A 5,302-nucleotide genomic window follows, 5' to 3' on the forward strand; every position below is an offset into this window, starting at 1 on the left:
TACTTATATTACATCACAGTGTATTTATAGTAACTACTCATACTCCGCCACAGTGTGTTTGTAGTAATTACTTATACTCCATCATAGTGTGTTTGTAGTAACTACTTATACTCCGCCACAGTGTGTTTGTAGTAACTACTTATATTACATCACAGTGTGTTTGTAGTAACTACTTATACTCCGCCACAGTGTGTTTGTAGTAATTACTTATACTCCGCCACAGTGTGTTTGTAGTAATTACTTATACTCCATCATAGTGTGTTTGTATTAACTACTTATATTACATCACAGTGTATTTATAGTAACTACTTATACTCCGCCACAGTGTGTTTGTAGTAATTACTTATACTCCGCCACAGTGTGTTTGTAGTAACTACTTATACTCCGCTACAGTGTGTTTGTAGTAATTACTTATACTCCATCATAGTGTGTTTGTAGTAACTACTTATACTCCGCCGCAGTGTGTTTGTAGTAACTACTTATATTACATCACGGTGTATTTATAGTAACTACTCATACTCCGCCACAGTGTGTTTGTAGTAATTACTTATACTCCACCTAAGTGTGTTTGTAGTAACTACTTATACTCCGCCACAGTGTGTTTGTACTAACTACTTATATTACATCACAGTGTATTTATAGTAACTACTCATACTCCACCACAGTGTGTTTGTAGTAATTACTTATACTCCATCATAGTGTGTTTGTAGTAACTACTTATACTCCGCCACAGTGTGTTTGTAGTAATTACTTCGGAGTATCCACAGTATGTTTGTAGTAATTACTTATACTCCGCCACAGTGTGTTTGTAGTAATTACTTATACTCCGCCACAGTGTGTTTGTAGTAATTACTTATACTCCATCATAGTGTGTTTGTATTAACTACTTGTACTCCATCATTAATCTGGACTCACTCCTACCTTGAGTTAAGGAAACCGTTAAAGTATTGTTTTTGTACCAGTGTAATTCAAAAGAATGACATTTTCAGAATTGGAGTTCGCAAAACTGATACATTCCGTATTTTGGTTACGTCTTACATTTTCAGATGTTTTTACTAATCTTTCTTACAACTGTTGCACTCGTCTGTGCTAATCTTTTAACCTCGCCCTCTGGAAGTATACACAGTAATCTTATTGGTTTACGAGTGAATGACGTCATATATCCAGCATCGGGATTTTCACGTGCCCTTAAAATCCATGGGGACAGCAGAGAAGAGTTCAACGTGGGCATCAATGTCTCTTTCGTCGACAGTCAACATTTTACAACGTAAATACAAATTTCATTTTGCTCTACTTTATTATATTAAACTCTGAGACTTTACTACATAATTGTTAATAATAATAAACTCTTTATCATTCTCTGCTACATGTTATTCTAGCAAAAGTTAGAATATATAACAGTGATTCTCAAACTTTTTGATCGCTTTCTTTCCGTAATTATGCAACCCTTCAACGGACCACCAGTGGTCTTCGAATCAAAGATTGAGAACCGCTGGATTGTAATGTCATCTCAACTATATTTGACTTAGCTTGGCCTGATGGTTAGGGCATTCGACTCGCAATTTGTGGGTTGAAATCCCCGTCACCAAATATACTCGCTTTTCAGCCGTTGAGGCGTTATAAAGTAACAGTCAATCCCACTATTCGTTGGTAAATGAGTAGCCCAATAGTTGACCTTGAGTAGCTTTGCGCGAATTTCAAAAACAAACAATCATAGTTTTGAAAGACATTTTCCATAATTATCAGAGCTCGTCGACTGAATAATCTGAGTTTAAACACGTTAACAGAACAGGTTTGAGAAAAATTATATTTATAAACCAAGTTAGCAAAACGTCACAATTAAAATACTTCACCGGTTTCGATTCTATAAACACACATATTTGAGACAAGTGTTTCAGTAAGCCAAATTTGCTACGTCATTGAAAAACGTGTTAAGATGCATTTCATGACATGCGCACTCCATCTCTCTATAGAAACTACTAAACGTAGACGTGAAAGACATTTGATATGAAATAATGGCACACTCTTATAAAATCACAGAGGCAGACAAAAGAACGTGTACTTGTATCACCCTCGTGGCTTAGTTTTATAATAAGGATCAAAACCATAAGTTCTACGCGGCTTGGTTCTGGATTAAAGATCAAATATCAATTTCTATATAATTTTGTTATATACTAAGGATCAAAACACAAAACTGTATATGATTTGGTTCTGGAATAAGGATCAAAATACAAAGTTATACATGGCTTGGTTCTGGATTAAGAATCAAAATAAAAGTTCTACGTAATCTGGTTCTGTACTAAGGATTAAATCACTAATTCTAAGGCTATTAATTACCTCATGAACAACAAACAAGCAGATGTACATCACTGATCCATTATCCAGTGCCCGCTAAAGGGTTACGGACTTACAACGATAGGATCTAGAATTTGATTCCCCATGGAGCGCATACAGCCTGTTACGTAGCTTTGTGCTTTAACAAAGAAACATATAGAAAATACACTAATTAAAATATGATCGATTCCTAGTATCATACTACTGACAGTTTCTCTAGAACATATCATGGTTTACCTTATAGAAAATACACTAGCTAAAATGTGATCAGTTCTTAGTATCATACTACTGACAGTTTCTCTAGAACGTATCATTGTCTCATTAACTGTCTTGTTTACAAAAGATATTTATTTATACTCTCGTTTATCATAGTTACATAAGTAGTATCTAATTTCTAAAATAAGAAGTTAGGTATATATTGTATCTGAAAACTCTTTTCTTTTTTTGTTTTAGGTTTGAAGACAACCAGAAGAAGTATTTTAGGAAACCTCACAAGCTTTCATTTTTATTTTAACAAGAATCTGCACAAAGTTTACATTCTGTTGTACAGTTGAATAACAAATGCATGATATGTTGCTTATGGTGATTTTGTATAACAGTAATAAATTATGCCTGAATCAGTGAATCTACTTAGATACGCCGTTATAAAAAAAATTAGAAGTTTAAAATTAATTTAAACTTTTTATAGTATTAGAATAACAAATATTTATACACACTTCAGAGTAACGAGTATGTACGAAGAAGAATATATAACTATCTTCTAAACAAATATACAGTAAAAGTTTAAAGTTAACACTTGGATTCACATTTTTTATTCCTTCGGTTTTATTTCAATAAACCTAAAATTCGATCCGAAATAAACAATTGTTTTTTTTATCATAAATGTTTGTGTAAACGAAAAATTTAATCCTTCATTTATACAGAGTTATTATTGATAACCAACGTCAAATAATATATAGCAAAGTAGTGGTTTGTTTATTTAATTGAAATACTAAGACTGTTTTCAATTGTAAACTTTCGGCCGCTCCGTGATGATGAAGAGTGTGTACAGTAGCTGTAAAAACGAACAAGATCTTGAAGAATTCTGGGTTTTTACAGGTTTATGGTGAATACCAGGTCTTAAAGGATTCTGTTCACTGTATACCTGTATCAACCCACCAGATATTGAATAATTCTGTTCACTTTATGTCTGTAACAACCCACCAGATCTTGAGGAATTCTATCCACCATATACCTGAAAAACCCACCAGATCTTGAAGGATTCTGTTCACTGTATATCTGTATCAACCCACCAGATATTAAAGAATTCTGTTCACTTTATGTCTGTAACAACCCACCAGATATTGAAGGATTCTGTTCACTGTACACATGTAAAAACCCACCAGATCTTGAAGAATTCTATTTACTTTATACCTGTAAAACCCACCAGATCTTGAAGAATTCTATTTACTTTATACCTGTAACAACCACCAGATTTTGAAGAATTCTATTTACTTTATACCTGTAACAACCACCAGATTTTGAAGAATTCTGTTCACTGTATACCTGTAACAACACATCAGGTTTTGAAGAATTCAATTCACCTCTTAACTTAGCGTGCAATTTTATGACCTTTGAATTTGCAGCAATTTCAACTATTTTCATAAATTACAAGAAAATAATAGAGCGAATAAATGAGGCCAAACTTTCTCCTATTTTTATCGACTTGGGTTTTTACCACCCTAACCTAAAGATTTGAAATGACTCTACAGAACATCATACCTCACTGAGAAAGAATGTTCTCTCTTTTTTTGTAGACTTTGGTTTTTACCAAAATAATCTAAAGTAATTCTATAGAACATCATACCTCACCGAACTTTCTCTTATCTTTCTAGACTTTTGTTTTTACTGCACTAACGTAGAGTTTGAAGTAACTCTATAGAACACTATACCCTACCGAGAACAAAGTTCAAAGTTTTCCCACTAACTGAATCATAGAATCATATTCTGCTCGATATTAGTTTGTACATCTTGATATGCTGGTGTCCATGCCAAAAAACTCGAAAAACTTACTTACTTTAATGCAAAAATTACGTTAATTAAAAAACGAAGTAATTCTTATTTTGCTGAAGTAAAACGCTTATGCCGACGAAGCAATTAATGTTTTAAGACCGAATGAGAGCGATTAAAATTATTGTTGACTAAAAATAAGTTTTTTTTACATTCTACTTAATTATTCTGTTACGAATTTCAGTCAGAGGTGTGTAAAAATATTGTTTTAGGGCAGTTTTACTAGAAGAATGTAAAAATATTGTTTATGACAGTTTTACTAGAAGAATGTAAAAATATTGTTTATGACAGTTTTACTAGAAGAATGTAAAAATATTGTTATGACAGTTTTACTAGAAGAATGTAAAAATATTGTTTATGACAGTTTTACTAGAAGAATGTAAAAATATTGTTTATGACAGTTTTACAAGGGGTGTGTAGAAATATTGTTGTATTGCAGTTATACCCGCTACAAATCACTGCCTGAGAGGCCTCCCGCTCTATATCAGAGCTCATCATCCGAGTTCGATCTACTAATACCAAAAGTTCAAGTGTAACATTGCCAGTATAAAGTACAGGAGAATTAATGTAATGATGTAAAATGCCCGAGCTGGCGAAACAGCGAATATTTTAACGCATAACAAAACGGTTAAAACTTCGCTCGAGGCCTAGAATGGCCAGGTGATTAGGATGCTCGACTCGTGATCTGCAGGTCGCGGGTTTGAATCCTCGTCCCACCAAACATGCTCACCCTTTCAGCCGTAGAAGCGTTATTATATGATGATCAATCCCACTATTCGTTGATAAAAGAGTAGCCTAAGTGTTGGCAGTGGGTGGTGATGACTAGCTGCCTTCCATCTAGTCTTTTACTGCTAAATTAGGGACGGCTAGCGCAGATAGCTCTTGTGTAGCTTTGCGTGAAATTCAAACCAAAATCTCC

The 5,302-nt window shown here is 33.7% G+C and overlaps 1 long non-coding RNA gene across 1 annotated transcript in view; it reads left to right on the forward strand.

The window, feature by feature from the left end:
• Positions 1 to 2,959, forward strand: part of LOC111086645 — a 4,522-nt gene extending 1,563 nt beyond the window's left edge. Inside the window, exons 2-3 of the long non-coding RNA XR_002611380.1 lie at positions 1,047 to 1,267; positions 2,788 to 2,959. This is a non-coding gene — a long non-coding RNA (uncharacterized LOC111086645). The remainder of the gene's footprint in view (positions 1 to 1,046; positions 1,268 to 2,787) is intronic.
• The last annotated feature ends 2,343 nt before the right edge of the window (positions 2,960 to 5,302 follow it).

This window comes from Limulus polyphemus, unplaced genomic scaffold (assembly GCF_000517525.1).
Source record: "Limulus polyphemus unplaced genomic scaffold, Limulus_polyphemus-2.1.2 Scaffold1288, whole genome shotgun sequence".
Taxonomy (NCBI): domain Eukaryota; kingdom Metazoa; phylum Arthropoda; class Merostomata; order Xiphosura; family Limulidae; genus Limulus; species Limulus polyphemus.